Source organism: Cibotium barometz, chromosome 15 (genome assembly GCF_041138505.1).
Source record: "Cibotium barometz isolate CiBa-2024 chromosome 15, ASM4113850v1, whole genome shotgun sequence".
Lineage (NCBI taxonomy): Eukaryota > Viridiplantae > Streptophyta > Polypodiopsida > Cyatheales > Cibotiaceae > Cibotium > Cibotium barometz.
The window spans coordinates 6,308,718-6,334,733 of NC_141060.1; the positions used below are offsets into that span (position 1 = coordinate 6,308,718).

The 26,016-nt window shown below is 40.1% G+C and overlaps 1 long non-coding RNA gene across 2 annotated transcripts in view; it reads right to left on the minus strand.

The window, feature by feature from the left end:
• LOC147630895 (uncharacterized) overlaps nt 1–25,034 on the minus strand; it is a 208,893-nt gene extending 183,859 nt beyond the window's left edge. Inside the window, exons 1-2 of one of the 2 annotated variants that reach the window (XR_015267498.1) lie at nt 24,706–25,034; nt 24,580–24,614 (exon numbers count right to left, since the gene is read on the minus strand). This is a non-coding gene — a long non-coding RNA (uncharacterized LOC147630895). Of the gene's footprint in view, nt 1–24,406; nt 24,615–24,705 lie in introns of those variants that run through there. The other variant, XR_015267499.1, reaches the window with a different exon arrangement.
• Between the last annotated feature and the right edge of the window lie 982 nt (nt 25,035–26,016).

The following is a 26,016-nucleotide window of genomic DNA, read 5'->3' on the forward strand; positions in this document are numbered from 1 at the left end:
TTGTATTTGAATGAGATTTACAGGCATTAACCAAGGGTTAAATGCAAAATGATGATTTTCACAATTTTTATCAGCACAATTTTCCAGAAATTACACTAAATTAAGGGTAACCAATTTGTACGGGATGGTTGGAGTATCAAACCAACTCCGATTTGAAATCTGAAGTTATAGGGATCTGTATCAGATACCTAATGGTTAATTTGAACCCTCAATTGCACCAAAGTATAGTGATTAGCACTGATTAATCACTGATTAGCAAATTAATGCTCTGGTTTGTGTGCAGAAAACAGAGTATGCGGGGAGCTCAGATCTGGTGCCTTCCACTTCAAATGAGCTCAAATGCTTTCAAAGGCATCAATAGCAATGAGTCTAGTAGAGGATTAAGCCAAGAAACATAAGATTTGACCAAATAATGAAAGCTTAATCTCTGTTTTACCAAAGTCACCTGCAGATTTGATGAAGAGCTTGGATCTCTCTGTAGACTTGATGAAATTGATTTCTGTCTTCACCAGCTTGTAGAGCATGCTTGATTACCCCTTGGGCTAGGAGGAATTAGCTCAATTTGATTGGAGCAAGGAGTAATGTCAAAAATAGCTCAGAAAAATGGCGCCTGTTAATTAGCGAAAATTCGGTGCTTCCGCCGGCGGTTTGCTGCGTGGAGTAGATAGGCTTGAAGCTAGGGATGTTAGCTATTATGTGCTAGAAGGTCTAGCCCTAATTTTGAGTGTGCTAGATGTTAGAGACCCTCCACTAGCTGGGGGTGAAGGGGAAGATGAAAAACTCACTAAAAACTGATTTTTTTTACTAATTACCTACTAATCCTGATTAATTCACTAATGGGCTCATAAATCTGGTTGATTCTAGGCATGGCTCTGATACCATGTTGAAATTTGAGCATAATGATGAGCTATGGTGGATCATACACTAGAATCAACATGATTATTAAAGTGATTACGAAATGATTAAGACGTAATTAGTGAATAATTAGCAGATAGATTAATGTAGGCATGGATACTCAAAAACCAGCAAATTCTCATTAGGGCTATGCCTCAATTTATAGAGTTTACATCAAGCATCAAATCCCATTGATTTCTCCATGATTCACTCCCTGAATATCTCCACCTCTTGCCTGATTCTCTCCACCTCTTCTCTTTTCCCTGATTATCTCCCAGAATAACTCCACACTCCTAAATTCCCTCATGCTACCCATTATTCTCTCCCAGTAGATTCTTCTCACCTTTTCACAGGTTCTTTCACAATTACATCTTCTCTTTTACAGCCTCTATCCAAGAGCTTGTTCCCACACACACCCTATTCACTTGTATTTTCAACAATTTTTACTAATAGATAGTAACTAATCACTAAAATATTAATACACACATTCTCTCATCCAGATTTACATACTAACACTAAATTACTAACCAAAAAAAAGATTAAAAAAAGAAAAGAAAACAAAGAAAAAGAAAAAGTAACTACCCACCAATCATTCGATTGATTATATATGCTGATACAGATGTCGGTCTCCGAATCCGAAGCCTACGAACAACCATCCACCACGTAAGCAAGCAGTGCTATGGGGTCCCTAGCCAGCCCACCGACAACAAGGATCAAGCAAGCTCAAGATAAATTTCTTGGGCCCTTATGCCCAATCATTCCAGGGCACCCTCGTCATCAAGAAAGAAATCATCACACCCCACGGGAAGGTGACTCTCCAGTGCAACAGCCCAGAATGTCTCCACTTGCTAGAAGATGTGGAAGTCAAGGCAAAACTTGACAAAGTAGGCCTCAGCGGAATGGCGGAGGTACTGCCCCGTGTAGTCGACACAGACCTATGCGTCGAATACTTGAAGACATACGATAAGCAAAAAAAGAGAGGAAAGATTACAAAGGCTAATGGCACCAGAGAACAGCTCCTCATCACAGAGGACTTAATCAGAGATGCCTTACAACTCCCAACTGTGCAAATGAAAGGCCACAAGCACAACATTGATACGATGCCTATAAATGATATGCTCAAGAAAGATTCTTACAATTCAAATGGAGTAGAATACGACAATCTCAGAGATGAAGCTATAGAGAAGGCATTCAGAGCGATGTCCCTCCTCATGCAAATAAAGCCTGTAGTAGTAGACAGGTACAACATAGTGGTTTTAAATAGGATTGCAAAAGCTTTTATGAGGAAAAGGAGGAGGGCTGGGCTTTATATATGCATAAAGATATGGAAAATTACTTGAAGGCCCATCAATCAAAGATCAGCAATCCATACCTCCTCACACAGGTACTTAACCATGTAGTAAAGAGGCATTTGAAAGAGCATGAACCAGAAGAGCACATGCAGTTAGCACTCATACCCGACCAACCTAAAGAAGCTACTGGCAAGTTAGAAGAGGGGCAGGCAGTATTAATGGAGACACATGATCTCTTCAAGAAAATCAAAAAAGACCGCAAAAAGAAAACACATAAAAGGATGAGAGGAATACTTGATGTAGCAACAAAATCACAACAACTGGAAGCGGTGGTGGTGGCAACAGAAATCCGCACATACCAAGAGGCCCTTCAAGAAAAGATACTTGGCCCTACTATGCTGGAACCATAGCAATAGCTCACCCCTCCAGCAAGTGCCGCACAGCTTATATTTAAAGACCTCTCTCCTCTCAAGGATTCAAGCCTAGCAGATACACCAACACTCCACCAACAGAGGCAACTGAGGAACAAACACTGAGGAACCAAGCTACGGAGGGACGAGTAGTAGAAAAAGCAAAAATCACAGTACAAAAACTGGAGGCTCCCCTAGAGTCAAGTAAGAGACAATGAACGCCAGAACCTTCAAGTCCAATCAAAAGGAGAAAGTTGGAAGAGAGAGAGCAACTGCCCCAGCTAACCTTCTTTAGGACATGGATTCTCAACAATTCATCAAGAAACCATGGAAGGGCTAGAAGCGCTCCTTCACGATCCACCCAAAGAACTGGAAGCTGAGTACAAACTGGGAACAAGAGCAAAAGGTATGGCATTTTGTTAAAACCCTAAGATCTCTCTAGATAATTGTTATGCATAAACATGCATAAATCAGGCATAAACTCAACCACCCAACCACCCCCGACGAGCCCAAGGGATGCACACATGAATCATAAATGAAATACATCATACCTCTACCTTGATGTCCCATACCATCAAGAGGTATAACTCCAATCCAATAGCATGTAGCTATAGTGTGAAATGGTAGATGAGTAGATATGGATCTCTACATAAGAGACCATAGCATAAGCCTCAAGCTTCCTAGCCTCCAAGCCCCCCTTGAGTGTGCCCCATGCCCCTATTATATAGGAGGGCCCTCAAGTGACTCTTGACTTTCCATTCCTCATGTGTGACCCTTGGATGCCTGACCCTAACCTTAAACCTTAAGGTTAGTCCTAACCCATGCTCCACTAGAGCTTGTTCCCATGCTCCCATGCTCACAAGCCTAATGTGGGTTAGCCTCCTAGTATATGCACACATAATGTGTATATAACATAGCACACATAATGTACATATAACGTACTTTCCCTCTCTCAAAACATTGCACTCTTGCAATGAAAAGAAGGAGAACTGCGCTGAACAATCTCAACCGACTCCCAAGTCAAATCGTCAATTTCCCTATCTTTCCACCTATATAATTTTAACCTCAAGGATAATTCAACTACAAAGTTTCCTTTCCCTGAATTCATGTACCATATCAGGTTCATGTGGAACATAGGATAAATCTTCGACTTCAACAACGAGTTCTTGAGGAGTAACTCTGTTATCCTCACCTCCCAGTTTCCCTTTCAATCTATTGATATGAAAGACTGGATGAAGGGTTTTGGCTGCTCCATCAAGAGTAGATGGTCCTGGGTTATGGAAAAAGTCAAAGCCAAGTTCAAGCATTGGAATGATTATAACTCTACTCTAGCCTCTAGACTCTTTGTTTTGAACCACTATATCCTTCCTACTATCATATACTTCCTTGCTTGTTGGAGGCCTCCTGCTGAGACACACCTTAGAGAGCTTGACAGGCTCACTGCTGACTTTCTTTGGGGTAACAGTGCCACCAATAATAAAATCCATAAGGTGGCATTAGAGAAGTGTACCCTGCCTAAAGATCAAGGAGGTCTTGGGCTTCTGGACATCAGAACCATGGCTGATAAACTGGCTTGCAAATGGATAGTTAGAAGTGTCTCCACCAGAGACTTCTGGACTTTTTTCATTCACAGAAACTGTGGGCGGTTTCATCGTAGGAATCTTAAGGCCTGGGACAAATTTTCCCCCAATGAGATATTTATGTCCAATGCTCCATTTAAGGCTAAGGGTACTACTCTTGCTAACCAGTATTGGAATGCTTGGTTTAAGTATACGAGTTTGGTGAGCTTAAAGGACAAGAAAGAGCTCCTCTACCTGCCCTATGATTCTATATGGTTCAGTAAATTTGTGCAGCCTATCTCTGATTCTCAGCTACGCAGAGGTCACAAGTTGTACAAACTTGGCTTTTGTAGTTGGAAGGACCTCTGGGTATCTAATCACTGGGCTGACCAGTATGACATCCTTAGCATTGCTACTGTCTCTCCTGCTTGTCTTAATCTTTTAATGGAAAGGTTAACACTTATATCTTCCATCTTCCCTTTGTTGATCCCTACCCCTCCTCAGCCTATTACCCAATTGGTCTGCTGGAACAACAGTAGCCCTCTCCTGCCTGTCCCGAACCTGTGCAGAGATAACTCTAAACTTATCCTCTTGCTCAATGATAAGTGGAACCTTAAGTGGAGTACTAGCCAATGGAGCTACAGGTTTAAGTCTATTTGGGCCTTCTCCCCTTCTATTAAGCATTCTTGCTTTCTCTGGCTCATCCTCCATAAGGGGATCTGGACAGGTGCTCGTGCTGCCAAGACTGGTAAAGGTAATGGTTTGTGCCCCCGGTGTAATGCTCACATTGAAGACATTCCTCACATGTTTTTTCATTGCAGGTACAATGCTAAACCTTCTGTATACCTGTTTTAAGAGTATTCACCCCAACCCATTTTCTCCTAAAGAGGTTCTTTTGGGTGAATGTATGCACCTTGATCCCCCATTGTGGCATATGATCAAATGTCTGTTCCTCCATGAAATTTGGAAAGAAAGAAATGATTATGTCTTCTCTAATGGAGGGAGGAACCATATCTGGGCTTTAAAAGCTCACATTTCTAAAGTTGCTATGCAGGTTATGGGGGAGATGAAGGATGTAGTGGAAGATTTTCAAAAGACTTTCCAAGAAGTCAAGCTTGGAAGATGGCAGACTTGGAAGTCTAGGCTCATGAAGATCTACTCAAGAGATCGACTGTCAAAAATGATTGATGGAATCCTTTCCTCATAGTACAAGAATCTTGTTATTTTGTTAGAAAGCCCTCAGATGTTCCTATGCAGGACTATATAAGTAGTTGTGCCCCTCGCAGAGCCTTTATCTCTGCTGTAGCTGTAACTTTTCTTTTCTTCTAATTTAAATCAAAGTTTCTACAAAAAAAAAGACTGGATGAACTCTAACATGTGGAGGTAGTTTTAAGTTCAAACACAACCGTGCCAATCCGATGTATAACTCGAAAATGGACCACAACATCTAGGAGATAAATTCGAGCATTTTCCCATTGACAAAGTCTGAAAATCTTTAGGAACATTAAAATAAACCAACGCTCCTGGTTCAAAAGACCGAGATGAGTGTCATCTATCAGCATAAAACCGTGCCCTATCTTGAGCACTCCTGATAGAATCCCGAGCTTCGGTCAGTATTTCTTGCATATCTCACAAGAAATCCCTCGATGCATCAAGCTCGATGTCCTTAAGATCGACATCAATAGGTGCCCTGGGTTAATACCCATACATAAGTATGCACGGACTAAAACCAATAGCCGTATATTTAAAACTGTTATAGGTAAATTCCATCATTGGAAGATATTTTTCCCAATATGATGATTTTCTAGAGACATACGCACGAAGCATATACACTATAATCTGATTCATACACTCTGTTTGCCCATTAGACTGCGGATGATCAAAGCAATTCACATTCAAAGTAACTTCCTCGTTGTTGTAAACCATTCGGAATAAAGTAAGAAAAACATGGCATTATAACAGCAGAAACCAGGGATTCATCGGTGCCCCGACATACCCACATCTGCATATGGAATAATCGACGTCTCGAGTTACCCATATCAACATAGAGAGTCATCAACGTCTCGATGAGTCACATATATCCATCCGTAAACCTATCAGGTTGATTGTGTAAATCACCTAAAGTACGGAACTAGAGAAAGAAATGCCAAACAAAGAAAGAATCCAAATTTCCTTATCCGAACACAACAAGATAAGCTTGTTTGAACTCTAAAGAAAGAGATTTCAACAAGTGAAAATGCCAATGAGATTACCCTCATCATAACATGCAGGCTATAGATAAAAGAAGTTTATCTAGAGAATGCCCACACTATAACTTCTAGTGAATTTAGAAAATAGGATTGTCTTTGAATGTTGAGGTCAACATGCTAAGTGATATAAGCAAAGCAACAATCTTGAGCCCAAATTATCCCATAAGATAATATATGTGAGGGATCACTAGCGTCCCATACCACCATGATACCACCCATACATACCTTAACAATTTGAAACTCCCTAGTATGCCGTCTAGAAAAATATGAACAAATTCCTGTATAAAAGGAATAAGATGGCCTTATCCAGACTTTCACATACTAAACCTGTCTCTATATACTTGAGACTACATCAAGGAATAAATCCTTCTGATGAGTACATCATTTAGAAAAGAAATTGAATTATTGGCGCCTTTCTAATGATAACTACCCAAAACACAATAAAGTTAGGGTACAAAAATAACTCATCTAGATATATAAGTAACTAGGTATCTGAGTTGGAATATATACAAGAGTATAAGAAATATACTCTAAAATTATGTGCAAAAAACGAAGGCAAATGCTACCTTCAAAGCACATGTAAATATTTAAAAGATCAAAAGATCCTTATTAAACCATGGATAAAAGCATAGAAGCTCGTCCAATCCATAAACACCATAGTTGATCATAAAAAATCAATGCATACCATCTAATGGACATAAATCATGCCAAAAGAAGCATTAAAATTGGTGGCCAACTCATCAATCCAGAGTATATGAACATTGTGTTGTTCAAATAAAACTCCAAAGTAAGAAAGTGAAACACATGTGTGTAGCACTCAATAAGAAAACCCTAGACATAAGTGATCTAGGCAGAACCTGATGAGTCTATACAAAACTTGGAAAACATCCAATAAAAATCCACCAAAACAAACCGATCAACTAACCCATGATAGAGGCTTAAGAAATTAAGCACAAACCACACTTAAATAAGTGCAAAATAAATTACCATGGAAAAGTGTCAAAGGTGAAACACACTTTGAACGTAAATTATAGCCATCAAAAGAAATTAAGGAACATGTCCAAAAAGAATGGCTAAATCATGGTAAAAAATCATGAATATATCGTTTAGAATTAATCCAATTATAAATATCCATTAATACGAGGTATAAACCTATTAATAATATGCGAATAACCCGCATCTATCTAACGTTAGCACGAGGAAACGTACTTCAACATTAAATAACCCTCGAAAATATTAAATTCTTGAGAAAAAAAATTATCATGATTTTTTTCTAATTTTTCCAAATTTTACAGGGCCTCAAAATATAATAATTTTGAATTCCACCAAACCTATCCTATGGCATTCCAAACCTATATTTTTCCAGAAATTTTTAGCAATTAAATTTTCCAAAATACCATTGATATTTAAAAAATACCATTGATATTTAAAAAATACCAATTTTTAGGATTTCTAAAAATAATTTCTAGAAATTTCCTAATTTTCCCTGAGAATCCCATCGTTCACGAAATTTCCAATTTCGCTCGACAATTCTCAAATCCAATGAAATTTTTTAATTTTAATGGGTTTTTCTAATTTTCTGGGTCAAAAAATATAATTTAAAAGGAATTTGAATGGTCACGGGTGCCCGAATGGACACACCACATGCCAAACACCAACCCCACATTTTCCCGAAATTTAAAATAACCTTTGTCTAATTTTTCACTAATTTTTAGGAATTTTTTGAAAATTTTAAATTACCCCGAACGCATTTAGAATACGAACGGTCAAAAAATTTCGGAATTCCAACGGTTTTCCCAGAATGCGGAAAGCCAAAAGTTTTGGAAAAATGAAAAGACAAAAAAAAAATCGGAATGTGAAAGATCAAAGGTTTCCGGAATACGGAAGGTCAAAAGTTTTTCCGGAATTCAGAAAGCCAAAAGGTTTCGGGAAAACGGAAGGCCAAAGGTTTTCCAGAAGATGAAAAGCCAAGAAATTTCAAGAAGAAATTTTCAGAGATTTTTTTTTCTCAAATCCCCTATTTTCAATAATTTCCAGGCTTTTTTCTAAAATATTATCAAAAAGATTTTTTTTAAAAAATAAAAAACTCATTTGAAAAAATGAAAAAATAAGCTTTAGCTTATATTGTATTTTGATTTTTTAAAGGGAAGGGGGGCAATTTTTTTCGCCTGGCTGCAGCGTAGCCCCCCCCCCCCCCCCCCCCCCCCCCCCCCCCCGCGGTCTCTTGCGCGTGGAAAAGCTGAGAGGGAGGGAGAGAAACTCCCTCCTCTCCTTCTTCTCCCTTCTTTCCTCTCCCTCATCTTCCTTCCATTCTCTTTTCTCCTCCCTTCTCTGTTAATCAAAGATTAACTTAATCTTTGATTAAAGATTTTAATTAAACTTTTTTAATCATAATTATGATTAATTATGATTTATGCTTAACAAAATCATTTTAAAGAGATTTTTCACCCGGAAAAGAGAAAGAAAAATCAGATTTGAGAGGCGGAGAGAACCCCACGCACACGGGAGAGAAATTCATGCATCAACACGCTGTCCCCTACTGAATTTCAGTAGAAATTGACAGAAATTTGATCGCATTCCCACGGAAAAGACCCGCAAAAATGTATAAAAATACATTTTAATCATAAAAATGCTCAAAAACTCCTAAAAATTTAGAAAAAATTTCTAAAAATTCTAGAAATTCAGGGAATCCATTCTCTCAAAAATAACCACCATAAACTTTATGGTATTTTTGTAAAAAATTCCATTAATGCTCGATTTTAACCATAAAAAATAGGAAAAAATAGCATTAACTCACGGTATTCCCCCGCAACGTCGATTCGTCCATTGAATTATAGTTACACACGTTCCAATCACCATATTGATGATCCACGTGCAATTCATCAACACAAATCAACAAAAGATAACATTTTATTAGTAAATATTAAAATTTACTAAAAAAATCAACAATTAAATAGAGATTGCTCTGATACCACTGTTAAAACCCTAAGATCTCTCTAGATAATTGTTATGCATAAACATGCATAAATCAGGCATAAACTCAACCACCCAACCACCCCTGAGCCCAAGGGATGCACACATGAATCATAAATGAAATACATCATACCTCTACCTTGATGTCCCATACCATCAAGAGGTATAACTCCAATCCAATAGCATGTAGCTATAGTGTGAAATGGTAGATGAGTAGATATGGATCTCTACATAAGAGACCATAGCATAAGCCTCAAGCTTCCTAGCCTCCAAGCCCCCCTTGAGTGTGTCCCATGCCCCTATTATATAGGAGGGCCCTCAAGTGACTCTTGACTTTTCATTCCTCATGTGTGACCCTTGGATGCTTGACCCTAACCTTAAACCTTAAGGTTAGTCCTAACCCATGCTCCACTAGAGCTTGTTCCCATGCTCCCATGCTCACAAGCCTAATGTGGGTTAGCCTCCTAGTATATGCACACATAATGTGTATATAACATAGCACACATAATGTACATATAACACATTTCCACCTATTAACAACACACATGTTACATGACAGGAACGCCACCCTCTGGAAGCAGCTGAAAGATGCAAATACACAAGTACAAAGAGTAAAGGCAACCCTTGAACAACAAAGTCAACTCACAGGGAGGTTATCCTGATGAGTTTAAAGGCTGCAAAGAAACAACAACAGAGGTACAATTCCTTGGAAAGTAATAACCTCGTCTTGAGCCAAACAATTGTACAAAAGATCAACGAAACTGCTAACTTAAATGCAAAGTTGGAGCAAACAAAAGATCAACTTCAAAAAGAGATCGCCCACACACAGAACCTCACAACTCTAAATGCCCAACAAATCAAGGAGTGCCAAGACAGTGCAAAGGCTAATGAAAGAGTGCACAATCTGCAACAAGAAAGAGAACAAGCGAACAAAGCACATGTAGAAAAGATCAAGGTCCTCAACAAAACCATCACTGCAAACCAAGCAGAGGTGCAAAAGAATGAATTGGAGCATCAAGAGGCCATATCACACCTTACAGTGCAACTACAGGACACTCAACGATTGGCGCCACAAAGACTCAATCAAATTACTGAAGCACAACAAAGGGAAGCCACTGCCCGGTGAGCACAAGAAGATGCAACAAGGAGATTCAAAGAGATGGATGTGAAAAGAATGATTCAATAAACGACCATCTCCAACCACCTCAGCAATGTCGACTCTCACTTGGATGATCTGGCACGTCAGCTCGCGACACAAGAAAGGAGTCAACGCCTGGAGCCGATAGATGATCTGTGTATTCTCCTTGAGTGCACCTCGGAGTTGGGCCAGCTGCCAATATCTCCTCGGGCCCCTCCTCACACTCTTACTTTGTTTTTATCTACACTAACACTCTCATTACTTTAGTATGATATAAACTTAGCTGAAGATATAGGCCTAGGTAAATTGACACTAATTAAACAAAATACTGAATGCAATGCTGACCCAACAATCATCACACGGGCATTTTGAGGGGCGACCTTATATTAACTAACCCTCAGGACATCTTCTTCGACCCCTTGCATCCTATAGTGCTAAACCTCTGTACTAGTTGGTGTCGCGTGCTCCAAAATTCAGAAATCGTGGACACAACACTATCAAAAAACTCAACCTGTTTGTTCCAGATGGCATACCAGAGATGCCAGCCAACTACGAGAGGTGGTTGCACCAAATACTTATCAATGGGTAATTAGTCATGGGTGGTGGAAGTGTACAATACTCACCAACATTTAAATCTTTGTCAGTCTACATTATATCACCCTATCAGCATCCTTAAACTCTATACTAATATCCACAAGCATTTAGAAGCTATGCTCACCAATGTAAGATATAATTTTGATGCCACTCACATAAACTACCCTAATATTAATAATGAAGAAATTCCTGAAATACAAAACTTTTTTGAAGCCCATAAGCCTAGCCACCCACCCCCTAGCAGTGGTCAAGGTCAAGGTCAAGAAGAAGGTCCCTCTTCCGTTTTAAAATCCACTTACCCTGTATATTCTAATATAGCCAATAAGCTTCTCAATCCCTATCCTAGCGCGCCACCTACTAACTCCTCCCAAGCTGACTGTATTTACTCTTCTTTCTCTCCTCCAGAGTTAGATTTTTCCGCTAACATTCTCGCCCCCGAGGAGGTACTGGCACCTAACCCATCTCACTCCACATGATAATATTGCGCCTTTCATTAAAAATAATGTCTTGGATTCTTTGACAGCTGTAGAGTATGAGGAATTTATTCGAGCAGGCAATTTGCTTTTAAAGCCAAAACTCATGTTCAAAGTTATCATGCAGATTGCTCCATTCGACTCTACCCGCCAGATCCTGCCAGAAGCATACTCTACAGTCACACCAACAAGGCAACATTATGTACCCTACCCTCTCCATGCCCCACATCCCGACTTAGAAGAATTACTTCCTTTGGCAGGAGAGGGTACATTGTGGGCAAATGTTGCAAAACACACAAGGCTCGCCAACCCTCATTGAGCTGACTTGCTAGAAATTCGCATCGTCACATTCATGATCAACTATTGTTATAGAAGATGGAGAAAGATACATCCTATGCACACGAGAGGTGGTTATGCCACCATCATCACTAATGAAGAACAGCCATAACTCACAGATTTTGGAATCCAACCTACATGGAGGAAGGAGTTTCTGTCAATTCCAGAATATAGCAAAGTATACATGAGTGCACCACCTACAATGAGAATAGATCCATTGTACATGCCTATCAAGAGAAGGTGGACACCGCTGGAATTCTAAGAGGCCAAAAACAGGGACTCCCATGTTTGTTATAACTTTCGTATCTTCACACCAGCAACATTTGGCCATATTCAAGAACAAAGACAGCAAATGCTAACATGGATTAGAGCATGGCAAAGGATACCCGATCCGGCCATTGTGGCAAGTGTCAGGTTTATGAAATTATTGGTGGTACTAATAGACCAACTAAAAGAAAACTATGATGGCTTTGAAGCATAGCACCTGAAGTTCGATATGAATCAAGGGCCTTCAGACAGAGGAATGATGTTGTACTACCACATATTACGATGTCTTCCAGCCTGCATGCACGTTACATTTAAAGACACTGTAGACACTAGATTTTGGAAATCACACTCAGCATTCCGTCACACTCTTCTCGAAAGCCTTCTCGGAAGCTCTAGTCCAGACGAAATTTCTACCGAGTTCGGTGACCAAGTCTTCCGACCTCGGTAACAGGTTCTGAGGATAGAACTTACATCAAGAAGGGGAGAATGTTAATCCCATTTGGATTAATAACATGATCCTCAATTGAGGACATTAATAAGTGTCATGCAAAGGCACTATAAAGGTTGTACATTATGAGATATTGGCCACCTAGTAAGTAACTTTTGGGCAACCAAGTGTGAATAAGGGACAATTTTATATAAGGCATTTTCTCATAATGAAAAGGACACAATCCACTTTGTGCTATTGAGAGCTCTCCCCTTGTGACTTGAGAGAGAGTGAGGAGTGAGAGCATTCTAGCATTGTGCCTCTTTTCATGCTTGTATACTTGCTTATAGTATGAGAGAGTGAGAGAGAGTGTGATTGGTCTGTGATGGTGTGAGCGACTCCACGGTGACAGTGTGGAGTGAAGCTTGGAGTTTGGAGCTTGACAAGCAATCTTGGAGGCCTCAAGGGACTCGAGATCGAAGCATTGGTAAGTACCCCATGACGGTAGTGATCTATTGCTCATCCCTTAGGTGAATGTGTAGAGTTCCCTCTTGGAGGTGTGGAAGCCCATAACAATCTTCTTTAACAAATGACATCTTCCAAGGATAGAATCTGCATGTTAAGTGTTGTTGAAGACTCTGTCGAGCAAAGACTTCTATGGCACCGCAGTCAGCACCACATATTTTTCACATTCATTGGCCTAGGCACTAGAGAATTCATATTTCTCTTGTAATGGATTATTTTACATATACGATCACTGCATGTATATGAAAGGCGCGCCATGGGATAATAAGGTTAGAGCTACTAGCTAGGACAAGGTGTTTGCACTAGTGTAGGCAATCTTGGATGCACTAGGACCTCATTTTCAACATTGGCCGGGCCCAAGTGTAAACACTATGAGCCAAGTTTAAAGGTCAAATTGTAACTCTAAATCCTCATTCTTGTATGCTCTCAAGTGAAGATAGTGCTCTATTCTTCTCTCAAACCTTGCCTTCAATGCTTCTGTGAGTGTGTGTGTGTGAGGGAGGGAGTGAGAGAGAGCAGTGGCTACACTTGAGGCGTGGTGGTGGCATCCTTGTTGAGCTACTTTGGCATGCTTCCATTGACATAGCTATCACGAGGAGTCCCCGATTCAAGCAAGCGAGATAGAGGTAAGTGAGAGTTGCCTCACTAATGCATTGCATGTTTCCCATGGCATATTGGGTTCAGGTTGGAGTTTAGGCTCCCTAAGGCATGAGAGAAGAGTCCTGTTGAGTGGCCAAAAGGCCTGACAATGCCCTGAGATTACATTGTTAAAAAACTAGAACTAAGCAATGTAATTGGTTATAATTGGGTGTGTGTGGGATCCCAACTATCCATCAGCAAAAGCACTTTCTTGTTTATGATTTCCAAGCTGAACAACAGTGGTGGTGCAACATAATATATTTTAATATAGGGCCATAAGGTCGAGTGCATGCCTTACCAATACACTTTTTTGGGTGGTGGTCTTGGGTGAAAGAGCTCCGAGAGCGTGGTGGCTATTTGGCTTAAGAAATTTTCTTTATCAGGCATCTCACTCTAAGGATGGAGAGGAGGGTGTCAAGGGGCTTCCAACTTCTTTCTGCTCTAGTCCCACCACCTCAGCCTCTAATCTTCTGATACGTTCATCTTTTGCATTGAAATCAGTTTTCATGCTCACATTAGTACTGTGGAGAGCCCTTTGCATAGTTTCTAATTGAATGTTAAGCCCTCGACACCTCAAGCCTTGTTTATATGTTGATCTTTATGTTGGTCTCCTCCTTTTGTTTGAGATACACATTTGCTATGTTTAGGTGGCTCTTTAAGATGTCAGCTTTTTGTGTTTCAGTAGAAAGCACGACTTGCTATTGGGGATATAAGAGTTCATAAGCTGTTTATACTTTGCCTCTAGCAAGTCCTTTGAGCCTTGAATGTGCTAATTCTTCCTTTGTAGGTTGTTTATGGTTTCTTTGGCTTCCTAGAGTTGTACTTCATACTACTCTATTTTGGAGGTATAGACAACAACTTGAGAGTGCTAAAAATGATGAATTTTGCATAAGATTCTCCTACTTTTGGCTCTAAAGTGGAGGGGACTTCCTCTTCTAATAAGATCATTTTTTCTTCTTTGGAAAGTGTCTTAAATTGGCCAGACCATTTGTGAGGGGATCATAGCCCTATCCCCTTCTTGTGGGTGTCTTCTTACTTTCTATTCCTTGGCCTCTTGGATATTATTTGTGGGATGTAGTGTAACTTCCTCTTCCTTGTATGTCTTCCCCCTTCTTATCTGTCTTTTCCTCTTCTATGTTAGTATCTCTCTCTCTCTCAGCCTCCTAATTGTTCTATATTTTGGCTTTGCTCATTGATGGTGATAAAAAATTTCTATCTCCTCCTTTTCTTTAGTCTTTCTGACTCTTGTGGGCCTTGTTGTTCACTCTTTTGGCTAGACTTATGCTTATTAGAAGGGGATTTGGGTCTTCCTTTAGAGTCGAAGCGGTCGACCTTTTGTAAATAGAGGGGGCAACCTCTATATGGCCTTTGCATGCCATGATAAAGAATTCTAGTAAGTAGAGGTACAATTCAAAGGTATGGCTCCTTGTGGTTCTTCTATTTGCATATCTTCACTACCTCATAATGAAGAAGCCATGCAAATTTCTCCTTTACATGCTAGAGCTTTTGGCATTTTAAAGCCTTGTTGAATCTTGTTCCAATATGCTTACATATGTTTGAGTGGTCTTGTATGGTTTGTACAAATATAGATAGGCATAATATAACCTGCAGAGCATCACCAGAGCTTTGTGTGGCAATATTATCTAGCTCCAGTAGGGCTTATACTAAGTGGTCTTGAAGCACTCATTCTTCTTGGCCATAGTGATGATCTTCTTGTTCCCAATCCTTGTTCACTATTGGTAGATTCAACACTTACCAGATTAGAAATCTTGATGAGGTGTTTTTATGCTTCATTCTGAAAAGTGCTTATGGCCATACACTCTGTCTTATGGTTATAGGTGGAAATGGCCTCAAAGCATCTTTAGAGGTCCATGCCCCATGGTGGTAACTCTAAGATAGGTAGCGTTCCTATTTTGTTCAAATCTTGCCTTGTCTCTGTTGGTTCTCAAGTGCCAACTTCTTGCACTTTGGTGTAGGCACACAACATACATAGTTAAGGTAGGTGGTGGGAGGCTTAGAGATTTGGACTCAAGTCCAATTCTCTCTCCAATGCTTGGAGATTTGGAATTAAGTCTAAATATCCTCTCTATACTTAGAGATTTGGACTCAAGTCTAAATCTCCCTCCAATTGCTAGAGAATTGGAGTTAAGTTTAAATCTCCCTCAAATTCCTAGAGATTTGGACTTGAGTCCAAATCTCTCTTACAAATTTCTAGAGATTTAGACTCAAGTCCGAATCTCCCCTCTATGCTTCGAGATTTGGACTCAAGTCTAAATCTCCCTCTAATTGCTAGAGATTTGGACTTGAGTCCAAATATCCCTCCAATTCCTAGAGATGTAGACTCAAGTCCAAATCTCCCTTGTATGTGTGGACTCAAGTCCAACTCTCCAACTCCTAGAGATGTAGACTCAAGTCCAAATCTCCCCTCCATGCTTCAAGATTCAGACTTGAGTCCAAATCTTCCTCCAATTCTTGGGGATTTGGACTCAAGTTCACATCTCCTCTCCATGATTTGAGATGTGGGACTTGAGTCCAAATCTCCCTCTAATTCTTAGAGATTTGGATTCAAGTCCAAATCTCCCTCCAATTCCTGGAGATTCGGACTCAAGTTCAAATCTCCCATCCATGCTTTGAGATTTGGACTTGAGTCCAAATCTACCTCCAATTCTTAGATATTGGGACTTAAGTCCAAATCTCCCCCCTAAACCCTAAAGATTTGGACTCAATTTCAAATCTTCCATCCATGCTTTGAGATTTGGACTTGAGTCCAAATCTCCCTCTAATTCTTAGAGATTTGGACTTAAGTTCAAATCTCCCCCCCTAAACCCTAGAGATTTGGACTCAATTTCAAATCTCCCCTCTATGCTTTGAGACTTAGACTTGCGTCTAAATCTTCCTCCGATTCTTAGAGATTTGGATTCAAGTCCAAATCTCCCTTGTATGTGTGGACTCAAGTCCAAATCTCTCTCTAATTCTTGGAGATTTGGACTTAAGTCCAAATCTCCTCTCTATGCTTTGAGATTTGCACTGAAGTCCAAATCTCCCTCTAATTGCTAGAGATTTGGACTCAAGTCCAAAGGTACCTTCTATGTCTAGACTCAAGTCCAAATCTCTCTCCAATACCTAAAGATTTGGATAGAAGTCCAAATATTTCCTCTATAATTTGTAGAGATTTGGACTCCCTCCAATTCCTAGAGATTCGGACTCAAGTCCAAATCTCTCTCCAATTATCGGAGATTTGGAGTCAAGTCCAAATTTTCAAAGTGAACCAAAATCCTTGGCTCCAATTGTTGCTCTCAACCTACTGTGAACCACAGGTACCCAAGTGTACCAAAGATACCTTTAACCTGAAATCCTACACTTGTATCCTTTCTAGTCTTGTTGAAGGAGAAAAAACTTATTCTCATGGGTGGGTTGGTAGGTGCCACGCAAGGCAGGGGGTTCGGGGGGCCGCAGCTCCCTGATAGCGGGGGGTTCGGGAGGCGGCAACCCCCCAATAGCATGGGGTTCGGGGGGCGGCAGCCCCCTGATAGCGGGGGGTCTGGGGCAACGCCCCCAGCGGCGAGGTCCGGGGGTTACCGCCGCCGGTAGTCCCCAGCCCTGTGATGGTATGACCAATATGAGAGGCAATCACCCAATCGCTAAAGAAATCGAGCATACTAGCAAGCATACACATGTTGAAAATGCACAAAATTTGTGCTCCTCCTTGCACACCAAAATATGTATCTCACAAGAAGGCTATGCTATATGCTATATATATTATATACTAATTAATTAGTATATAATATATTTAGTAAATAATTAGTATACTATAGTAAATAATTAGTATACTAATTATTTACTATAGTGTATGCTAATTAATTATTAAATATTTATTATACTAATAAATTATTATACCATATAATTTATAATATACTATATTCTATGATATATTAACTAATTATACTATATTATATACTATATATATTATATATTAATTATTAACTATATTATATACTAATTAATTAGTACTATAAATATGAAAGAAAAGCGATGAACATAAAAAAAACGGGCAACAGCAACAAAATAAAACGAAACCCTATCGCTTCGTATAGAAAAAAGAAGAGAACGAAAAGCTGTGAAACCCTAGCAGGAGGGAACACAAACGTGCTACGAAACCCTAGCAGGTGCTCGCTATGTTGCCCACATTAATCCAAATGTACCCACTTTGTGTTACATTTCTCGCTAATCGACTTGAAATATTAATGATGAGCAATAAAATCAACATAATAATTAGCTAAAATTAGCTCAGTGAATCTGATAGATCAAAAAGTGAGGGTTTCTTATACACACAGAGTTTGAGGATTGATCTTGACATGCAAGGGTATCCAGAAGAGTCAATTTTCTGGATCTCGAAGGTCCCATGATTGCGAGAAGGCAACCTGACTCTACGTAGCCACACTGACGTTGTCCAGCAAGGTGAGGCGTTCACCCTTCGAGTTGGATATAGAAACCCTAATATTCTTCTAGGCTAGACGGATAGCCGTGTTAATATTGCAATTATAATTATCATTATTGTCCGCGGCAACATGATATTGCGCTCTCATTGCGCTCCGGCACACCAACTGATGCACAGCAGCAACGCCCGCTTGATGATCCGTTCGGCCACAACCTGCACTTAATTATCATTATTGTCCGCGGCAACATGATATTGTGCTCCGGCACACCAACTGATGCACAGCAGCAACGCCCGCCTGATGATCCGTTCGGCCACAACTTGCACTTCTACCAATCATCAGCGTGGGTGTTCAGATTTATTGCGGGGCGAAAGGTATGATTAATATTAGTATAGATACTCTGATTAAAGTTCTATCTCTTTCTCTCTTCTTCTTCTTCTTCTTCTTTTTCCCTTCTCTCTTCTTCTTCTTCTTCTTCTTTTTCCCTTCTCTCTTCTTCTTCTTCTTCCCCCCTCTTCTTCTTTTTCTTCTCTCTTTTTCTCTCCTCCTCTTCTTCTTCTTCTTTCTCCTCCTTTTCATCTCCTTCTCCCTCTTCTTCTTCTTAATTCTTTTTTTTTTGTAAACCCTAAATTAAAAAAATGAAAGACAATGTTTTTTTTCTTTCTTCTTCTCTCTTTCTCTCCTCTTCTTTTCTTCTTCTTCTTCCTCTGTTTCTCTTAATCTAGTTGAACAAAACATAGCTTTTTAAGCTGTTTTTCTAATCTTCTAATAAAAATATTAAACACTATGTACTTATTAATCTAACTAGCATGCTTCTTAATTAAAAAAGCCATAATTTTATTTCAAAACTTAATTAACAATCTAAATACATAATCTTAGTTATACTTACAAACCCTACTTCAAAGCCTAGAAACACCATATTAGTGAATTTGGGAATTTTCCAATTCCCATTTTTGAATACTTAAAAAAGGGGACATGGATAACATGTTTGTAAGTTTCTCAAAACCCTATCATATGACCTATCGTTGGAAAGCGCTTGAAAAATAGAATCTAAAGAGCTATAAAGCGCTCATTTTGGATTAGTGGTGTTCAAGTTATGGTTAATCCAAACTTTTGACCACGTGTCCCAAACTTGTGGGAAATTCCCATATTCCCCAATATGGTGTTTAGATTAAATACATACTTTTTGATTTAATTTGAACAAAATTAAGAATCATGGATACACAAATAAAAAAATCTTACCTGTTAATATGTTGAAACCTTGTTTTACAACCAAGTAGATGAATAAAAATCTTGTTTTTCTGTTCGGCCCTTTGGTATAATCCTTGCAGGTGAAGGGGTTGTGGATTCATGTTTGAAATTTTGGGGGGAAGATTCAAATTTTAAATTTTTGGGAGGGAAAGTTTTGAATTTGAAATTTTTATAGAAAAAAGCCATAAACAATAAGTTGGGAGATTTGGACTTGAGTCCAAATCTCCATGTGAGGCTTGGAGATTTGGACTCAAGTCTAAATCTCCTTCCAATGCTATAGATTGGACTTGAGTCCAAATCTTCCCATGAGGCTTGGAGATTTGGACTCAAGTCAAACTCTCCTTCTAATGCTATAGATTTGGACTTGAGTCCAAATCTTCCCATGAGGCTTCATATTTGGGCTTGGGTCCAAATCTCCCTACAATGCCTGTGTACATTTGTACTATTGTCCAAATCTTCAGTGAGGCTTAAAAGATTTGGACTTGACTCGAAATCTCCCTCTAAGACTTGGAGATTTAGACTCTAGTCCAAATCATCTTTCGATGCCTAAAGATTTGGACTTGAATCCAAATCTTTCCATCATGCTTAAGAATTAGAATTGGGTCAAAATAGATCTGGATATGATAGGGATTTGGATTCAACTCCAAATATCCTTCCAATTTCTATAAACTGGGACTTAAGTCCAAATGTCCTTCCAATTTCTATAGATTTGGACTTAAGTCCAAATCTCTCTATCTTCCCTAAAGATTTGGACTTAAGTCCAAATCTTTGCATCTTCCCTAAATATTTGGACTTGAGTCTAAATCTTCTCATGAGACTTAAAGATTTTGATGCAAGGCCTGCTCTTTATTTAATGCCTAGGCATTGTTGGGAGATTTGGACTTGAGTCCCAATCTCCTAGCCTCATTGGGAGATTTGGACTTGAGTCCAAATATCCTTGCGAGGTTGGGAGATTGGGACTCAAGTCCAAATCTCCCAACAATGCCTATAGATTTGAATTGGAGTCCAAATCTTTCCATGAGGCTTAGGAATTGGACTTCAGTCCAAATAGAATTGGACATGATAGGGATTTGGACTCAATGTTCTCTCCATGAGGCTTAGAGATTTGGACTTACATCCAAATATCCTTCCAATGCCTATAGATTTGGTCTTGATTCTAAATCTCTCTATCTTCCCTAAAGATTTGGACTTGATTCCAAATCCTCTCCTAGCCCTATAGATTTTGATTCCATTCACTTAGAGATTTCGAGTCCAAATCTCCCCATGAGAGGCAAAGAGATTTGGACTCAAGTCCAAATCTTCCTGTGAGGCTAGGAGATTTGGACTTAAGTCCAAATCTACCTGTGAGGCAAAGACATTTGGACTCAAGTCCAAATCTCCCCATGAGGCAAAGACATTTGGACTCAAGTCCAAATCTCCCCATGAGGCAAAGATATTTGGACTCAAGTCTAAATCTTCCCCATGAGGTAAAGAGATTTGGACTCAAGTCCAAATCTCCATGTGAGGCTAGAAGATTTGGACTCAAGTCCAAATCTCCTTCCAATGACTTTAGATTTGTACTTAAGTTAAAATCTCCCCATCTTATTTCAGTTCATACAGATTTGGATTCCCTTCAATTAGAGATTTGGACTCAATTCTAAATTTCCTTGTGAGGCTAGGAGATTTGGACTCAAGTCTAAATATCCATTCAATGTCTATAGATTTGGACTTCCATCCAAATCTCTTGAAGATTTGGACTTGAGTCCAAGTCTCTTAGCATTGTAGGAAGATCTAAGATCTAACTCCTACTACAGGTCAATGTGCACATACTTCTTGCTAATGAGAATATAATTATGTATGTACTTACTATCTTACTATCTTTTATTGATATTGACAGGCCCCAAACATGACTAAGAGGACATCTGACTCAACACAAGCAAGAATCCAATTTTATGATGGAGTTACTGATGACAGTTCTTGGGATCGGTACTTGGATTTTCATAATAAAGATGGAAAACGAATGCAGAACATCCAACTTTTTGTGCTTAAGCCTAACACTGAAACCTACAAACGTGAAGGGTCTGTGATTGGATTACAAGAAGGATCCATTGGAGAGCAAGGTGTACCATGTGTCCGTTGTGGATGTGGGTAAAGACAAGGCTTTTTTGCTTCATTCTAGTTCTTATGAGTGATGACACACAAATGAAGGCAGACAACACCTACAGTATGTCAACAGTAGGATGGAATGTGGATGATGATGGTGACACATTTTTATGTAAAACCGTGCTAAACACTTCATGTAAAAGATATGAGATGATTGAGCTTATGACATGTGTAATGTCAGTCTCATGAGCTAGAAAGACTAAGTGTACATAGAGCTAGAAAACTAGTTTTGGGCCCCCAAGTGTCAAATGGGTGGCCGGCCATTGTAAAAAGTGACCTCTTGTATATAAGTAACTTGAAGCAATATGAAAGGATACAATCCTATTATCACATTTGAGTCTTCTTCTTCTTCTCTCTTACTCTCTTGTGTGGTGATGGTGGTGAGCTTGTTTGCTTATGCATGCTTGCTTGCTTGATTGTGTGTGTGTGCTTGCTTGATTGTGTGTGCTTGCAAGTTATCCTCTCCACACCATTCCCTTCTTCTTCTTCTTCTTCTTCTTCTTCTTCTTCTTCTTCTTCTCTCTCTCTCTCTCTCTCTCTCTCTCTCTCTCACCCTTCTTACACACATGAAGATATTTAGGTAGAGGTTGCGCTTTCCATAACTCCTTCCCTCTTTGCTCTCTACCTTGCACATTATGGAAGCTCCACTTAAGGGATAGAAGTGGTAGTGGAGTGAGTCCCTAGCGGCTTCACATCGAGGAGTCAATCCTCACAGGGTTGGCTATGTGCATGCCCCCGAATAGACCCTTGCATCTTCTCTTCTTTTCTTCTTTCCTCATGCAAGGTGAATTCTCATTTTGGTGAACAACATTGTGACCAAAGCTATATGGCAAAGATGGGGAAGCAATCCCCTTAAAAGAGCAAAAATAGTTCTCAAACTAGTGGATAAAAATTTAGGAACCCTTATGGGAAAAGGAGGACGTGGAGGTACCATCGTGTGGCTTGACCTATGAGCGTACATTTGCTGTTGCTGACTTTAGAAGGCCCACCAACTACGATGTGATTCTAAGAAGACTATTCATGCATCAATTGTCTCGATGATCCATAATTAGGGTGATGATGTTATCTACCTCTATCAAGAGGGAAATACCATTAAGGTAAACTTAAAAGACCAAAGTATAGAGAAGTCACTAGAAGACCTATGATGTATGGTTAGATATAGCGGCTCCCTTGGACTTAATATGCATGCACCACCTTAGTGGAGAAAGTGGCAAAAGATGCAAGTCAGAAGATAAAGCTTCCATAGCTTCATTACTAGACCTTGAAGAGGAGGAAAATTGGATGCACTTGCTTGCAAAACAATGGATGTATGTCCTACACCTATGGGAACACAATTTTGTGATGAAAATGGTAGAGACATAATCCCAATTAAGATTGTGACCCTAACGATTCCAAAAACATAGATATTGATTCTACCAAAGGTGGAATAAAAAATGAGAGAAAAGTCTTTCAAAGAGCCTAAAATTGTACCAATCAAGGGCTTGAGTGAAAGTCTTGCACCAAGTAGCTCGTCTAAGAGAGTGAAGACAATGAAGGAGAAGTGACATGAGCACCAAGCCCTTCTTAGAGAATTCCTTGTAAAGTGCACTGAGAAGAAGCACTTGGGAAAAACCAAAAAAAAACCCACCAAAAAAGAAAGAAATAAAGAAGTATGTTCATGGATCAAAACGATCCAACTCTCCTATTGGGCCGATCCTCCTCTTAAATTGTTGATTCACCTCTAATCGCCAATCACTAAAATGGATGTTGAAATGGATCGTAGGTCCTCCAATTGTCGATCAATGTGACCACTTTAATCATCAACCCATCTATCAGAATCGTCATTGTCTCCACAACTACCTTAAGTCCAATCGTCTGATCGAACACGTAATCGCACAATCACTAGTCAAGCCGAGTGATTTGACACCCGACTACAGGGTCCAATCAGTCGATTATCTTTCAATCATTCGATATTGCACAATTACTTATGCTATGTCATCAGCCAAGTATAAATACCCTGATTATCTTCCAATCATTCAATTATCTTTCAATGATTTGATTGCACAATTACTTATGCCATGTCAGCCAAGTATAAATACTCAAGCCCTGATTACATAATCATTTGCAATTCGCAGAGAGCGAGATTGGAGAGTGCAGAGCAACGAGCTTCCATGATTGACCACATCCGGTATCCATTGTAATTGCAATGAGATCGGAGAGTGCGGTTCCCATCTCCTCAACCTCTGCCACCGTAAATAATAACTAACCAAGAATTTACAAATCCATATCCATTTAGAAATGGTGGTTGGATTCATTGCTAGATTGTAGCCATTTTTTATTTGTTGTATATAATTTTTCCCGTGTGTAGCATGCATGACCCATATTGTAGCAGAGGCATTGTAGGCTACAAGCGAATTGCATTGTAGGCTACAAGCGAATTGCATTGTTGTCAAAATTTTACATTGTAGTAAACATTGCATTGCATTGCCACTATTGGATGCTTGGCAGGGATTGATTGTCTACAAAATACTAAAAGAGTGCACAAGATTAGAAAAAGTGTATTTGTATTGGAATAACAAGGGGTTTCAGATTGTATACCTTGGTAGTTAATGCACTAATTACCTTATAGGATAATCAAACAAGATTAAATTACATTGGTTAAAGATTGCAAATCCCCATAATATGGCCTCAGGGTCTAGCCCACACCCCAAGGGGAAAAAGAAGGTCGAGGAACCCAATGTAGAACCTTATACCATTATGGGCCTTAGAACTAGAGGCGCGCAGGCACATGAGAAAAAGCCAGAGTGCATGCAAGCATGTAATTGAGTGAAAAGAAAGAAACAGAATCATCAACATTGAACCGGCTAGAACCGAAGAAGAGGTTTCCATTATTAGAGAAGTAAGCCCTACAGGCCGACATTACTTATTGAGCCATGCACATGATACAGGAGGTCCGTCTGTGGAGGACTACACAAAGGTGGTCGCCGCCGCAGATAAAGCTGCAGCCAGGGCGCAGCTGGCACAAAAGACCTGCGCACAGTAAACACAGTAGCGTCAGAAACAGCAATAGAGATGTTATCATGGGATATAGGGGGACAGTAAACAAGGTAGCAATACCCACCTTGAATTAATGGGGATGGCCACCCTTGTAACCACCACCGCCGTAGCCACCCTTGCCGCCTCCGCCATGGTGGTACCCGCCGCCCTTGCCTCCATGGTGGTACCCGCCCTTCCCGCCGTGATGATAACCGCCGCCGCTGTGCTTGTACCACTTCTCGTCTCCCGCAGCCAGATTTCGTTCGGCCATCACCTCCTCCTCCTCGGCTCGCACACAGTACGCCAACACCAAAACCGCGAGAAGCAGCCACGCAAATCGAATGGACGCCATTATAGCAGCAAACAGAGAGATGATTTCTGAATGGGGGAAGCCTCAATTTATAGGCAAAGCATTGTCATGAGGATAAATCGAAATCATCCATGCACTCACGAATTTTATTTCACCATCTCGATTCTCGACGTCCTCGACTGGTGAGTCACATGGGCATAGCTGTGAGCGCCCATATCCGCCACGTCAAAGGCTGACAGACTGACGCTTCTTCTTGTCTGTTTCGGAATTCGGAGGTCGGTTTCGGTTGCAGCGCGGCAGTTGTTGTTGGCACTGGCAGAAATAAAGCGCCTGCCAGGGTCTATTTTTGCAACTTGCCTTCTAAGGGGCATTTGGCCTTCAAGAAAAATTTTTGTAATCCCATGATCATAGTCTTACCCTCTTGTTCCGCTCAACTTGATGCTTGGCCTGTATCTGCGCGTTAAAAGTCTAAGGTGCACGCCCTCTTCCTCCTCCTTCAATCCCTGATTAGCCCGCTGCCCAACATGCATGCTGCAAAGCGAGATGTTGCCAGTCATCTGAAGTTCTGAAACGATCCGGGCTCCACCATTACCAGCCTCCAGGCTCCAAGTTATATGCAGTTTTTTACTATGAATGTCTAAGTGTCTTAGGGGGGGTTCACATTGGAGCGGCGGAAAACATACCCTCAAACACACTTTTCCAGGTGGAACTCTTACAACATGCACACTTTCGCCGTCCAACTGTTCACATAGGGAGGGGGAAGTAAAAGGGAGCTTGACTTCTTCCGCCGCCCACTGTGAACACTGGTGGGGGGCGGCGGAAGAAAGAATAAACACCATACCAAAAACCATAGAACAAAGCTATATTATGTCCACAAAGCATAGTGTAACTACATAAAATAAAGAAGCCACACTACAAACCACAATAAGCCAGACAAAAGACTTGTATTACAAAGGCTTAATCGGAGTTGGTAGGTGAGTCCAGCTCCTCTAAAGCCGCCCTTCCAAAAACTTGTAGGACATTCATCCTTGCTTGCTCTCTATACATTGTTCGGGCAAGACTATCTCGCCGCTCCGAGCCAACTCC